At 32.8% G+C, this 17,316-nt stretch overlaps 1 pseudogene; it reads left to right on the forward strand.

Moving 5' to 3' along the window:
* Positions 1-1,665: 1,665 nt before the first annotated feature.
* Positions 1,666-17,316, forward strand: part of LOC149262683 (subtilisin-like protease SBT3) — a 46,830-nt pseudogene continuing 31,179 nt past the window's right edge.

Consider the following 17,316-nt stretch of genomic DNA (forward strand, 5'->3'; position numbering starts at 1 on the left):
GAGAATTATTGCTTGAAGATCGAGAGATTCATGTATGGGTTCATGTAAGGTTCTTGTATTCATCACAGAAGACATAGAAATTACACAAAAAGCTTCATTTTCTCCTTCAAAAAAAGCCCCTACTACAAATTGGTATCAAAACCATTATAATATATCAAATACACTATAAAATTAAACATTTTTTATTAATATTTATTAATTTTAAAAACAATTTCCTAAAAATGATATTTTCCTTTTATATATTTTTATTTAAACCTAAAACAGTTTTCTACATTACTTTATTTTATTTAGTTTTCTCTTTCACTGACCATTTTTATTGGATTTGTTTTTTATTTTTCTTTCTCTCTCATCCTTTAATATGTGGTGTGTTTAAAATGATACTTGAGTTTAATTTTATTCTAAATTTGGAATATTTGAATGTGGAATTAGAAAATAAATCATTCACTTTGTGAATAAGTTTTTAATATTTATAATTTATAATTAATTCTAGTTTAAATTGAGTTAATGGGAAAGTATCGATTTAACGTGCAGTACAATAGTGGCAAATTCTAAAAGTGGCCATAGGTTTGTGAAAAGCTTCCGTTAAACAAAAATAGGATTGTTATGTAGCCTTATCAAACATGATGGCATAGGGAAGGGAAGGGAAGGGTGTTACAAAAATCGACAAACATGTGGCCAGGTATTCAGATATTTAGAAAGCGGCTAACAACTACCCCGGGAATTCATTTTCTAAACGAGTTGTTTAGGTTTCCGTCACAATAGGAAGTTGCATCATCTTTCTTCATAAAGCATGTGTGGGATAGCAGGATTAGTGCCGCCGATGGTTCCCCCTAAATACCTATTCCATGTTAACTATATCTCCTAATTCTCTGCTCTCCAAATGAAAGGGTGAATGGCCATCGACTGTTCCCCTAAATACCACTTCCACGTTCATTAAATTTCCCAATTTTTTGCTCCGTAAGTTATCTTATGTATTTTTGGTTTGGGCGCATCTCTGCCAACTAAAAATCCATGGATCCATCCAATCCATTCATGACTCTTGAATGTCTTGGTGCTTTTCGTGTTATTTACAGACCATCCATTCTTTATTCTTGAATGTCCTCTTGCTTTTGTTTACTTTTGAATTTGGCGAATTCTTATTTGGACGAGGGCAGGACTGATTCAAGTGTATCAATTATGATGAAAACAATACACGTAAAGTTGATGCTATGTTTCATATCAGCGGTGTCCACAGTAGCAGTAGCAGCAGCAGTCGAGGACGATGGGATGATTTACATAATTCACATGGATAAATCTAAAATGCCCCCTTCGTTTTCCTACCGCGAGGAATGGTATCAGTCTACAGTCTCCTCTATCACAAAAGGAAGAGAAGTGTACAAACAAATGAATGAATCGTTATTGTATGTTTATGATAAAGTAATGCACGGCTTTCGTTCTAAGCTGAAGTAGTCGGAGGTGGATGCACTGCAAACAATGCCAGGGTACGTCGATAATTACCCATACAGCAAGGGTAAGTTGGATACCACCGGCTCAATCAAATTTCTGGGGCTCAAAGGCAAATCAGGCATATGGCCCCACGCAGAATTGGGCAACAGATCAGATATTATAATTTAAATTTTGGACACAGGCATCTAGCCAGAGAGTGAAAGCTTTAAAGATAATGAAATGAGTGACATTCCTGCCAAGTGGAAAGGCCAATGCCAGCCAGGCATTGCCTTTAACTCCTCCCTGCCCATTATTTTAACAAAGGATTCCTGGCACAATACGGTTCTCTCAATACTAGTGTGGATTACGATTCGGCTGGAGACTATGAAGGCCACGGCTCACATATCTCCTCGACGGCTGCTGGAAACTTCGTTGACAATGCCAATTTTTTCGGGTATGCAGAAGGCACAGCCAAGGTTGTCGCACCGTGGGCTCGCATGGTCATGTAAAAGGTAGCTTGGTTCAACGACATCATAAACGAAGACGTTTTGGCAGTGATAAAGAGCACCATATTCGATGGATTCGACATCTTGTCTCTTTCGATGACTTTGGTCCCTTCGGATTTCTACAAAAACGTGATGGATATAGGAGCCTTTGCAGCGGCAAAAAAAGGCGTGCTTTTGTCGTATTCAGCACACAACACCAGACCGTACAACTATACTATACAAAATGGCGGTGGGATTCAACACTATTCACAGGGCTGTTATCACGAAAGTTAAGCTATGGAATAGACAAATTGTTGGAGGTACTACACACCTAGGACTTTCATTACTGGCACATGTGGACACTTAGTTAGAGCATGGGACTACATGCAAGATCCTTTTTGCATGATTTACTCTCTGATTTGCTCCTCCTTTCACTCCGCAACTGGCTAGTTCTTCTGCATGATTTACTCCCTGATTTTCTCCTCCTTTCACTCCACCACTGGCTAGTTCTTCTACATGATTTACTCCTTGATCTTCTCCTCCTTTCACTCCAAAATTGGCTAGTTCTCACTAGAACTTGTTGTAGGTGTTGAGTCCTCTCATTGATCACCACTATGGCACATTACCTTGGGATCTTCACCCAGTAATGCTATATCATGAGCATTGTAACCTATTTTCTGAATCAATCATTCTTTTTGTTCTTTCGATTCTTTTAGTGTTTTTGCTCTGCAAAGTTGTGTGTTCAACCTTTACTAGCTAGATTCATCTGTGCAGGTTTTCTAATATATTTACATGGTATCAGATCCCACAGGGTGCTAGATAAAAGGCGCACTAGTGCTTTATTTTGCAGGTATTACAACATGGAGGTCGAAGATCAACAGAAAAATGTAGTTTCTCAAAGCATCGATCCTAACACTGTAAAACTATCATGAATGGAAGGGCCAAATGGCTCGATACCTTCATCAAAAAGGGTTGTACAGGATTACCATGGCTGCAGATGTGGAACCCACTTTAGCCATAGAGAAATCCAAGAAACTCAACCGCATGGATGAGGCCCATGGATCCATATGCATGTGCATCTCCCCAGAGTTGCAGTTTCATCTATCTACCTGCAATACTTCCAATGAGATTTGAAAAAAGGTTGAAGAACTCTACAGGAAATAGGATGAGATGAAAGAACATCTGCTTGAAGTGGAGCTGCTCTCATTGGATCCATAGAACTATGACAAAATTCAAGACTTCTTCACCAAATATAATGATTTATTGTTGCAACTCAAGGGTTGTGGAATTGACAAATCCAAGGAGGAGAGTCACCAAGTTCTCTCTATTATATCAAAGCTTGGACCTGCATACTCCATCTCTGTGTCTACATTTCATTCTGTAAGGCTCAAAATAGGTAAATCCTACACTATGCCTTCTCTCAAAGAGTTCATGGAGTCCCTCACTTTTGAGCAAGATAAACTCATTGGCATGGGGAAAATCAAACCTCCAAAAGCGCATGCACTTGCTATACATGATGGAAACCACAATAAAAATCACATATTTGATTCAAATCAAAAAAATAAGCAGCAAAAATAGAAGGGAAAAGTGCATTCCCATCCAAAGAAGGAAGGGTACACCAAGCCCTTCAATGACTCCTTCCGCTCCAGAAATGAGAAAGGGAAGAAAGGAGACAAATGCACCTACTATCACCAAGGATTCCATCCGGAATCCTCCTGCATGAAGAAAAAAATTGACCAAATGGAAAAAATCCTTTAGAAGCACAACCTTGGGGACCACATCACTTAGGGCGCCAAGAAGAAAACTGAGGATCCGCCACATGGGAAAGGTAACAATTTTCATGCTTTAGTTGCAATTAACTCTTCCCCTGATGCATGGATTATAGAATTTGGTGCATCACATCATATGGCTGTTGTAAAGGAAGTCTATTCCTCTTTGGATGCGTGCAAAGGACTTCCCATCCTCATGGGAGATGACTGACCTATTGAGGTCACTTGAAAAGGTAGAGTGGAACTTTTACATGGAAGCTTTGAAGATGTGCTTCATGTTCCAAAACTTTCAGTAGACCTGCTTTCAGTTTATCAGATCACTCATTCCGACACTGGAAAGAGAGTGGAATTCACTCCAGATGCAGTGAACATATATGACCTACATAGCAGCTCCAAAATTGCAACGGGTGAGGTAAACAATGGAGCTAGACTGTGTACATTTTCTGAATTTATTGAATCTGAATCCTCCTTATTGCTTACACATGCTGATGATAGTAGTAGGGTTTGGCATGAGAGGTTTGGTCACTTAAATTACAGGTATATGCAGTAGCTAAGCATGCATGAGATGTTGGAAGGTTTGCCAATTATCAGTTTCTCCAAAGGAGTTTGTGAAGGGTGTGTCTTTGGCAAACATCCTAGAGAAAAGTTTGACACCAGCAAGACTCACAGAGCATCCTCTCCTCTAGATCTAATCCATAGTGATCTCATGGGGCCTTTTCCTCATCCTTCCATCAACAAAGCAAGGTATGTCTTCCATTTATTGATGATTTCTCATGGTATACTTGGGTGTATCTTGTCAAGGCCAAATCTGAAGTTTTTGCGCACTTTAAAGATTTCAAAGCACTAGTTGAGACACAGTGAGAGAGAATGATCAAAGCCCTCCATATAGACAACGGGGGGGGAATATGTTAACACAACATTTCAGAACCTTTTCCTTGAGTCTAGCATACAGTTGTATCACACAGTTCTATACACTCCGCAGCAGAATAGAGTTGCTGAGAGAAAGAATTGATCTATAAAGGAGATGGCTTCCTGCATGCTGCATGCTAAGTCACTACCTCATAAGATATGGGCTGAAGCAATTAATTGCATTAACTACATCCGGAATAGATCTCCTCATAGGTCTATCAAGGATCAAAACCCATTTGAGGCTTGGAGCGGCACTAAACCGGAGGTCACCCACTTCCGTGTTTTCGGATCCTGAGCATGGGCCAAGATCCCCTCTGAAAAGAGGAAAGCTCTTGATCCACAGAGCATTGAGTGCATCTTTGTTGGATACCCTGATGGTGTGAAGGGATATCGACTCTTGATTTCCTCTATAGCTAAGCTCATCATTGAGCAAAGTGTCAAATTTGAGGAAAGTCTCTCGCATGCACCTCAATTGTTGCATGCAAACACCTTTTATCTACCTCATGTCCGAGATGATGACTCAATACACTCAAATGCAGATACATAGCATGCAGTTGTTGAGGTAGAGCATGTAGATGCATAGACAGAGTCTTCAGATACAAATCTAGTGCATGCATATGATGATCCACATCCAAGCCCAGATTGGGCTTCCAGCAATGAATCAACTTCCCTTGTCATAAATCAGAGAACAAGGAGCTTGAGTGAGATATATGCACAATAACACCCAACTGCTAGAAATGGTCTTGTGGGGGATAATTCTGATCCTTTGAGGACTAGCTTAAAGTTTTTTGAGCCTCCTCTTGCCCTTACTGCCACTAAATCAATGCCATCCTAGCATTGTCATTTGGTTCAGTCTTTTGATCTGTAATCTTATGTTAAGGCTGTTGGGCATCCCTCTTGGGAGTTCGCCATAGAGGAGGAGTATAACTCCCTCCTCAAGAACCAGACCTGGGATCTGGTCCCTCTTCCTTTAGGTAGGAAACTTGTACGATGTAAATGGGTCTACAGGACCAAGAGAGCTGTAGATGGGCAAATCACCAAACAGAAAGCCAAGCTAATAGCCAAAGGCTTCCAGCAAGTGCATGGCATTGATTATGATGAGACATTTGCTCCAGTAGCAAAGACGGATTCCATATGCCTTGCACTTTCCATTGCAGCTGCCCAAGGGTGGGAAGTACATCAAATGGATGTGAAGAATGGAAGTACGGAATGGAGAAGATCCTAAGGGTGGAGAATGCTTGGTTTACAGGTACCTGAGTTGGGTTGATGGAAGGGGCCATGTCGTCACAAGTCCACTTGTGGTTCTATTCTGTTAGTAAAGAATATTAGTATGCAGTCTTCATAGTTTTAGCTTTAGATTCCTAGACCTATATTGTGGATAATATTATTTTTGTATGCAACAGGAATCAACATCGGCATCAGCAGGAAATAAATTATGCATTACTTCTATTACTTTGAATAACTTCAATTGCATTATAATGCATATTTTTTTGTATTTGATTTTTTACATATGTTATACTTATATGTAGTTTTTGGTGATAGTTTATATTACTATATTGACTAATCTGGTTTATTATATGTGAAAATGGTTCTCTATATTTCTCACAAGAATACTGGCGATTATGTTGTATATACGTAATATGGCCCATCATGCTATACATATGTAATATATGGCCCATCAATATTATATATTTATCTTTTTTCAGGATGAGAAAAAAAAAACACAAACAAACAAACAAAAAAACAAAAAAAAACAAAAAAAAATAAAAAAAAAAATAAAAAAAACAAACAAACAAACAAACAAAACAAACAAAAAAAACAAAACAAAACAAAACAAAACAAAAACAAAACAAAACAACAACAAAACAACAACAATAACAAAAACAAAACATAAATAACAAAAACAATAACAAAAACAAAACATAAATAACAAAAACAAAAACAAAACAAAACAAAACAAAAACAAAACAAAACAAAACAAAACAAAAACAAAACAAAAACAAAAACAAAAACAAAACAAAAAATAACAACAACTTTACATTCTTAGACGAGGGGTTTTATATGACGAAAAGCTCACAGTAACGGTGTTTCATCGCCCGAGCGTTGGCTTTATTCTCTGTCATACTGGTATAGTGTATGCATGAAACTATTCTGAATCAGTAAATTTATGCTTTTTATATGTACTGACTGCTTTTATAAGTGGCAGTGTAATAAGATTTTTAATATCACATTGGTGAAAAATGATGTTTAAATGTCGATGTCACTATAAGAAAAAATAGATGAGTTTATTTATTGTATATTGTTTATGAAAAATGACGTAAATGCCGATGTCACTCTAAGAATAGAATAGATTAGTTTTTTTTTTCTATACGCTTATCTGCCTATATCAATCACATTGGTAAATATGGTTGTGCTAGTAGATAGAGTGAATAAATTTAATAAGATTTTTAATGTCGCATGGGTCCAAAAAAATAATAATGTAAAGGTTAATGTCATTCATAGTTACACCAGTACCGTATTGGAGAGCACGTATCTGAAGCTCCCCGACTCCTGGGAGCTTGGGAGCTGATCGAAAATGCTCCAAAACGGCTAGGAGCTTCAACAGGTACTTTGGAGCTTTTCGAGAGCTTCACTACAACCAATTTTTTATGTTTTGGGAGCTTCACTGCAATGAATAAGTGCAAACATAGGTGTATTTGACATTTCCAGCTTGGGTGTGAATTGTGTGAAGGAAAGGGTATGTCGTTGGGTTTAAATTTGGATATGGTTCTGGAACTAAGAGAAACAACTTGTTTATGGAAAACCCTTCTATCCAAATGAAGATGAGGCCTCTAGCCAATCCTAATCTTTGTCATTGGAAAGTTATTCATTCTGCTCATGTACCCCGATGGTGGATGGATATAAAAGAATTTAGGAGGATTGTTGGCCACTGGAAAAACCATCATTATCGCCCAAGATGAATGGACAAAAGATGAAATACTAAAGAAAAAAAATAGTTGAAATTATGAAATATAAATATTATTAAAAAACAATTTTTAATTTAATTTTCATATTTATTTAAGTATAAAATATATATTAACTTGGAAATTTATAATTTTATCATACAGAGTCTTTTTAAAATAACATTGGATTTAAAATCTATTATTATAATTTTTTAATTACTATTAATATATATTTTATTTTTTCTTATCTCTATTATAATTAGGTGTAATATATATAATATTGGTGAGGCTACATCAAAGGCAGAGAATTGAACCAATGACTTAACATATAGCGTTGCAAGAAATCACCAAATAATCAAGTAATAACAATCTTTTTTCAGGGTTGGGAGTTCTGCATGTTTCTTTGCTCGGAAAGAATTTGATTGAGAAATTGTTGATGGATTAATATTTTGATTTTTTTTGGCAATGTTTCAAAATTCAATCTTTTACCTGTTTCTTTGCAAAATGAAATTTGATTAGCAAATTTTAGATGGAAATAAATAATATATATATATATATATATATATATATATATATATATATATATATATATATTAAATTTTAATATATTATATTATTGCCGCTCCCAATTTGACATTTCCTGTAAATTTAGGCAATACTTCTAGCCCTGCCAAATACTCGAGAAAGAATATTCAAAGTAACTCGTACATAAAACTTCTACAACATAAATGTCATTACAAGAAAAGTTAAAAAGAACATAACAATGTCAGATTTAATCCTTTTATTATGTATATATTAATAATGTAAATGTCAAAGGTTATTAGAAGAGAAGAACATAGCCGATGAGTGTATATATATAAAAAAAGCTTTAACGAATTTAGTAAATAAAAATATATATTTACTTTAAAAAAATTATAATTAATTTTTTATTTTTATTATAATATATAAATTTAAAATAATTATTTTAAAATATAGAGGAGGCAAGTGTTATCGTTAGGGTTTCGTTATTCTATCACCGAAAAGACGAATGGAAGATAAGCACCCTCTCTTCCTAGTTGAAGGATTATGATTTATTTATTTATTTATTTACTTTTAAGTTAACTTGATAGTAATTTCTCGTATATATATATATATATATATATATATATATATATATATATATATATATATCCAACTTCTAATTAATTAATTTTATTTTATTTTTATTATTATTATTATTTTATTTTTTTAAATCACTTATTTATTTATTTATTATTATCATTATTATTATTATTTTTCAATATTAGTACCTTTTATAACCATCTACTTTCTTAATTAATTTATATATATTAGTATTAATTTATTTGTATTTATTTATTTAAGTTACGTCGTTCCAATATTTTTATTAATTCTAACTAAATTTTATCTTAACAACCTATTATTATAATTTTTAGTTAAAAAATAATACTAATAATAATAATAATAATTAATAAATATATAAACAAATTACCTTTTTAACCAACCATTAACACCAATTAAAATTATTTTATTTATTTATATATTTTTATTGGTCACCTAATTTAACTAATTTCTATTAAATTAAAATAAATAAATAAATAAAAATTTGACCTTGGTCTTAAATTCAAAATTAGCGTTTGGAGACTCTGCTCAGGCTATTTAACATGCTAAGCTGGATCTGTTTCTTCAACTTGGATCTGTTTCTTCAACTTGTCCTGACGATGAACCACGTCTACAAATGAAATTTTATGTGATTTACGGTGAAGAATCTCTCATAAATTTGATATAGATCACGGCTCAATTCAACAATAATCAACCCTCTTAACTAAAACATTTTTTTATTTAAAAAAAATTAAAAACGATCTTTATTTTCCTTTTATATTTTCTAAATTCAACTCGAAAAAATTATCAATATTAATACCTTATATTTTATTATTATTATAAAAAAATTCCTCATAAACAAAAAAATTAGCTGTTTTTAAATATTATTTTATTTTCTTTAGTTTTCTTTTTCCTTGGCTATTTTTATTGTGTTTTATTTTGTTTTTTCTCTTCTCTTAATTTATAGGGTGTACCTTTCGGCATTTTTTTATATTTAAGATAATTTTAACATCTAGGTTTTCTATTCATGACTTTCTTTACTTTTCTTTTTCCTTGGCTATTTTTATTGTGTTTTATTTTGTTTTTTCTCTTCTCTTAATTTATAGGGTGTACCTTTCGGCATTTTTTTATATTTAAGATAATTTTAACATCTAGGTTTTCTATTCATGACTTTGATAAAGAAAATAATGTAATGTTGTTTTTTATATTGATATTTTTTATATTTAAGATAATTTTAACATCTAGGTTTTTTATTCATGACATTGATAAAGTAAATAATGTAATGTTGTTTTTTATATTGATATCTAAAATGATATTTGAATTTAATTTAAATGTAAATTTAAAATAATTCAATATCTATTTATAAAATAATTTATTGATTTTGTAAATGGATTTTTAATAATTGAAATTTGTAATCAAATTAAAAATAATCTAAGTTAATTATTATATATCTTTGAAAATGATTTTTAGTTTTATTATTTTTATGTTAAAAAAATAATATATTTAATATTTCTAAATATATTTTTAATTATTTTAAATATTTATATTTGAAAGTATATGATAAATACAATAGCATTTTATGTATATAAATTATTGCTGTACAACATTTACATTAATGACGGAAAAAAAACATTAATCATATCATATCTCGAAATAGTATGGGTATTTCATTTATTATACAAGTCTAACATGCTACCTTCTTATCAATGGAATGGTTATTGTGCCCATAGAATATGAAATACTATCTTTGCACATTACACTAATATTAATGCTGAGAAATAGATTTTTTTTTTTAATTATAGAAAATAAAAAAATTAGACAAGTTAAGACTTTTACAATATAAAAGAAATAAATTAAAAATGGAAATTTTAAATATAATCATAACAAAAAGAATTAAAGATACACTTTTAATGAAACGATTTTTTTATTGTTAGTTTATTTAAAATACAAAAAAACACTTTAAGAAATTGTGATATCCTTTAAAATTGTTTATCTAAAAATATTTTTTTTTATAATTATATATAAATGCATATCTAAATTATCAATTAACATATTTTATAAATGTGTATCACCTAAAATTTTATCACTAATAAAAGGAATTTAAATTAGATACTATTCAATTACATATTATTCACCTAAATGGTTTATTATTCTCATGGAATATAAAATATTATTGTTACGCGTTACACTAATTCTAATTGAGGAAATACGGATTATTTATTATAAAAATAGATGAAATTAGATGGATTCAGACTTTCAATTAATTAATTTATTAATATATATGTATATAAGAAATGATATGGTAAGGTGTGGTATAATATGAAATGGTAATGGAAATTCTAGAGTTCATAATAGGGTTAATTACATAATTTTTTAATTTTTTTTTTAATGTGGAACTGATTAGTGTTAAATGTTTTACTAAAATTTAGACAAACATATAATTTTAAATGTTTTATATATGTTTTCCATAAAATATGTGTTTTAGATATATATGGTATGTTTTATGTGGTGATAACAATGATGAAGATGATTATAATGACAATTACAATAATAATGATAATAATAAAAATTAATAGTTTTTTCATTAAACTTAAGACAATGCCAATGATAATGATGACATTGATGATGATAATAACTATGATAGCAATTATATTGATGTTGATGAAATGGTTATGATAATAGATCCAATAATACAAGAGAAACTTACAAAATTGAATCAATACAATATTCAAGGTCAACTATAACTCTAGATCTTTTGGGATTAGTTCTTTAATGTGTCCATATCCACAAGCAGGTGCTATGTGAATCCACGAAAATGTGTCCCACTTTTTAGTGAAATGTGGCAATGAAAATTTAACATCTTATATATATTGGTAAATATGACATTTAATTTATTTTTTTTCAAAATAGTTTTTCAAAATTTCACTTTAGTATATATTTTATCTTTCTATTTTTTTTTTAAATATTAACAAAATAAATTATGTTCCCAACAACTCATTCACTCTTCAAAGTTTAAATTATCCAACAACAACAAAAATTATACTAGCTTGAGTGTGATGTTCATATGGATCCCAAATCTACAATCTAAATTTCATCATGGGTACTAGATCTATTAGAGGTTGAAAAGAACTTATGTTTCATGAATGGTGGATATTCATCTTGTCAATTCAGGTCAATAGTTTAGAATCTGTCGTAAGGCCTATAAAAAATAAAATGTTAATGAATGGTAGATATTCACCTCATTGATTTAGATTAATAGTTTGAAAAGCTTAATGAGGAGTAAGATTCATTTGAGGGTTGGAAAGAGAATTAAGTGTTGTGAATAGTTGATCATAACGCTACTAAATTATTTCCATGGCTTAGAATTTACCATATGGAATGAGCAAAATGGTAAAAATAATAAAATTAACCTTCACAAATGATCAAGCTGTAACCAAAATATTAGATAAAATAATGCACAAAACTTCATATGGAAATCACCCACAAGTAATAAAGGTAGCAATGTCACAAAAGGAGAATATATACCATAGAGAATTTGGTATCTCCACATATACCAAGATTCCATGAGTCCCTCAAGGACTAGATCCCTTGTAACAATTAAAACATACCATATATATTGCCATGAAAGCAAAGGGAATCAACATATGCACAAATTTTCAATTTATGGAGCATCACATATAGTTAAGTCCCACATGAAGCTATGGTTCACCAAATAAATGTAGGAGAAGCCACCTTGCCTCTTCATTACACATGAAAAGCTTAAGTGAAAATATATCTACTAAAAAAGTGAAGATCTTGAAGCCACCACCTATTATTACAAATTGGATTTGGAGCCTAATACCTTTGAAGTTGCAACCCTTGATTAAAATCAAGTGTTGACATTAACTAGGTAAGTTGTATCCACAACCCAACATTCATGTTTCACTTTACTTTTAGTCTTTCATAGTCCATCATGCCAAAGGGTACTCAACTTCCTCTTCAGCATCCTCCTCCTAATATACTAGTTATCATTGAAACATAAGTAATGCATATTCCATTAATCCACTACCCTTCATAGATGAATCCACAAAGTTTACAACTCATGAATTCAATTCCTCCACCTCTCACTAATTAAGTAGGATCATATATGGTTGATTTCTACAAGGATAAGGAAGGAACCCTTACTAGGAATCTGAGTTTATGTAGCATGCCATCCTAGGTACTTATGATTTCATTGAGCATGTAGATACTATACCCAATTATATAACCCTTTCACATGGTCTATCATGTTTATAGATTGAAAAACTAAAAAAATTCAATCCATCTCCACCATGCTAGAAACCCTTTCTAAAAAATATATTGTTCTTCCCAAAACTATAAAGGAACAAGTATTTGAGCCTAAATAATGAGCAAAAAATACCATGTTACAAATATTTTTGTACAACCAAGGTATTAGCCAATTCCCACCTACCCTTCTCAAGACCAACAACTTTTCTAAGTGGGTCCAAAACTCCATACCCTTGTTTACCCTTACTCTAGGAAGTGATGATGGTTCCATAGTAGATTAAAGCATGTTTTCCATCTTGATCTCTTTCATGACTACCCAACCCCATCTTTTAGGTATGTCAAGGCCATTTCCATACACATGATGCATTACCTAGCTAAATTTAAGTTTGATAGGTTGTTACTCTACCCCTTCATACTTAATATACATGTTCATTTTCTATTTGAGGTTCTCTTTATCTCACATAACGATAGAAAATTTCCAATATGGAAATCCCACTATGTTCATTGACTAGCTTCCATGGTTTGAAAATGGAGAAGTAAGATCATCCATGTTTAATTTCATAAACAAATTCATGCCCATTTCATTCATAGTTATTATAGGGAAGAATCCCAAAAGGACGCCGAAGGAAATCTAGCTCCATGTACAATTGGGCGCTAGTCATTTTTGGGTGAATATTTTAATTTGATCAAGGTGTACATGATTGAATATGTTCCCTAAATACTTGATAAGATCCTCACTCTATTATTTTTGCATAAGTATATGTTCTATAGTTGGTGGAAATTGATGAAATTCATTTCTTAGTATACAAGAAGAAGAACTGCATTAACTATCCCATTTTTATCGGGGGTTATGATTTTTCAAAATAATAAAGGTGGGATGGAGGTTACCTACACTTAGACAAAATTATATTTTCCTCATACTAATCCCTAGAAGTATGACCCTCATTCCACCACCTCAATATAAAATGGAAAGAAGAAGCTAGATCTAGTTGATCATGAGAAGAGACCCTTGCAAGAGATTTTGGTTGACATGCACTCTTGGTTGTAGGTAAAGGAAAACTTGGAATATAATGTAGATAATTCTAATGAAATTTTTAACTCCTTCCCCAGTCCTCTATTTGATAGGCCAGAGGCATTGCCATATTACACATTTTCCAAGTTTGAGAATGTTTCAGTCATTAAGGTAAAATTCAAACTCACTACCTTAATTGAGAAAACTTGGATGAAGGAGATATTTGAGGATAAATTTAGCAAGTAGAAGTTTAAGGCATGACATGGTAGAGGATGAGGTTATACCTTTGTGCTGAAAAGATATATTATGGATAGAATTCCGAGGATCCAAAATTCTCCAAAATATATGCCACAGAAAAAAGGACAAGGAAGATAAGGAGGAGAGGGAAGGGAATAAGTGGCATAGATGATTCCCATGATGTGGTGCACTCAAAATTCATAGTTTGGATAGGAATATTTACCTACAACAACAACACTACCTGTCCTTGGAGAGGCCTAGAAATATGGGAAAGTTATGTCCATGTTGAAATACATGTGATTCTAGGGCACTGGAGGACTAGGAAAAGTTAATAAAGTTTGTATTCAAAACCACATTATGGAGGAGTAACCCAAAGGCCTGGACTTAGGAGTTTATCCCAATGGACCAATTATTGAAAAAGGGATTTATAGTCCACATTTTCATATAGTAGATAAAACAATGGAGGTAAATAAATTGGTTGAGTATCTAGTCCAAGGGATCCATTCTAAAATCCTAAAATAACCACTTTTCCTCAACAATAACAAAAAATAACATAATCAGGCTTGTAGGATTGTAATTTGCCCAACCTCCTACTCAATGATGCCATACCTCATCAACCTTGAATTCATATGATTTTGTATAGGAAGAGAACTTAGTTTTTAGATATAAATGTGGAATTATATAATGTCAATTGTATACTTATAATTCATAATAAACGTAATGGTACTAGCATTTAGCAGTGATTTGGGCATCTTAATAGATATCAAAATTAATAGATGTAAGAAATATAAGTGCAATGGAATTATCACGAGTTTACATATGACAGTAGAAAACCCCCAATTCTAGGGTTTTCATCCATTATAAAACAGTAGCGCGTGTCATAAGATAACCATGGAACACACATATAAACAAATCAACATAATTCTAATCAAGAACACTTATATTTGAAAGATAATCTAACAAGCTATGGGCTCTCCACATTCCACCCTGTCATAGACCACATGGTTCATTAATTTCAACCATGGGTCATCCCCAAGTTGGGATTGAAACTCCACAGGAAACATTAAACCAATAATAACTTAATCTTCGTGACCAAGCTGCCAACTCAATAGTCATGTTGCTCTAGGGCTACGGGCACCCTCTCGGCCATAACTGCTAAGGTGTCATCCCAACATCCATGTTGCTCCAAAACTATTCAGGAACCCCAAAGGGGCTTCACTCAATGAGCCTCTGACATATCATGTGCATGCGTGACATATTAAACAATACCCTTAATTTGACTAAATATTGGATAATACCTCTAAAAATCACATTATTTAACCCCCTACCAATACTAACCCAAATTTAAAAACCCCTACTTTCACTAGATATTATAGGTATCCATTTTCTCATTAACATTTTGAATACCCCTTTATATTTTTATGTTGACTTTGGGTTCAATTTTTTATACCTGCCAATATAAAAACCCTATACCCCTTGTATATCCCCTAATATATTATGTCATTTTTTCCTCAATAAATATCCCACAATATGAACCGACGTGGTATGTTATTTATCCTCTAGTGAAGCCCTCATGAGGCACCCTCCATGTCATCCTCCTTCAAATAATGCTCGTCCCAATCATAATCCATAGAGATCATGAATGAATAATAATCCCCCTTATCTATAGGCAAGTATGTACATACACACACACACACATATATACTCCCTACACTGTACAACCTATCCACCATGTGGCACACTAAAGCCACGTGGGCCTCAGTGTCCACCTATCACCACCAACTATCATCAATATTGTTTCCCATGTATATGGAGTTTCATGCCTCCAATAATCTTACCATGGAGTGGTATTGTAGCTTACCTGTTTCATATTATTTTATTATATAGAAAATATGTACACCAGTTACAATATGTACAATCTTGTTCATCTGGCCATATGATCAAAAAAGGCATATAAGCCTGGGAATATTGGCCCCAAAATATACCTAACATAAATTGTTGAGATTGCAACAAGATGATGGACCTTAGTGAAAAGAGTCGCCTTCACTAAGTGGGCCCGCAGGCAAATTATGGTGCAAGTTCTATTTTTTATCCCAATAGGGATGATCACAGTATGAGTGATCACAGTGTGGGTGATCACACTATGAGTGATCAAAGTCTATTTTTGGACTGGTTGTCAAAAATAGAAAAGTCAAATATTATTGTCTCATAATAATATTTGGACTATAAACTTGATCTTATTCTCTTGGAGCACTTCAGTTTGAGCTACAGATGTGGCCCATGCAGCTGTCAGAAGGAAGTACGCTTTTCTTATGAGTCAGTTGAGTTGTTGCATGCATGACTTCAGTTAGAACTCAATCAGTTGAGTTTGGTGGAGTTGATTGTGGAGTTGATGGAGTTGTGTTCAGTTTGACTCTGTTAAACTAGTTGTAGTCAGTCTAACTGCAAATATACTAATGATGAGTTGTTAAACTAATTATTAACTCATAATACAACTATAGAATACATCAGTTAACTCAGTTGCATGTCAATGCATGTTCAGTTCACCAGGGACAGGTGTTAGAGAATCAGATTGCTATCAGTTGTGACTATAGTTGTGCATCAGATCTTGCACAATCAAGGGATTGAGTATGCCAATGAGTTTGCTCATGTATTTGCCCAGTATTATAGCCTATGATCACGTCTTACACAGTGTGAGTGATTCTTTGGATGTGAAATACGAGTTTGGTAAACCATTCTCATTCATTCTTCAGCAGGTATTGAGCAGTGGAGGCAGGCAAGCAATGGAATAGATTTGGAGATCAGATCATAGTTGTATTGTGTGTAACAGGTGGAGCTGGTACTGGATTGCTTGTGATAAGCATTGTACTTTGTAATGTTACATGTTCTCAATCATTAATATATAGATAGTGTGGCGTTTTTAGCGAGATGCTTTCCCAGGGTTACATACTGTGTTAATGAGTGAATGCTCTTGATGTTTTATTGTTATTGATGCTGCTATATTGATGATCAACATAGAGGAGCTTATGTATTGTGTATGTATTCTGCAATAGTACATGATCAGGATAATCTATGTTGAATATGTGTTAAATTATTCAAAATTTCTACATAAATACATAAGCTCGCAAGCCTACCAAAAATGTCTCTAACTCACCAGCCTATATGAAGGTATA

Source organism: Pinus tabuliformis, chromosome 6, assembly GCF_031772625.1.
Source record: "Pinus tabuliformis cultivar Carrire ecotype Pingquan chromosome 6, CPIR1, whole genome shotgun sequence".
Classification (NCBI taxonomy): Eukaryota; Viridiplantae; Streptophyta; class Pinopsida; order Pinales; family Pinaceae; genus Pinus; species Pinus tabuliformis.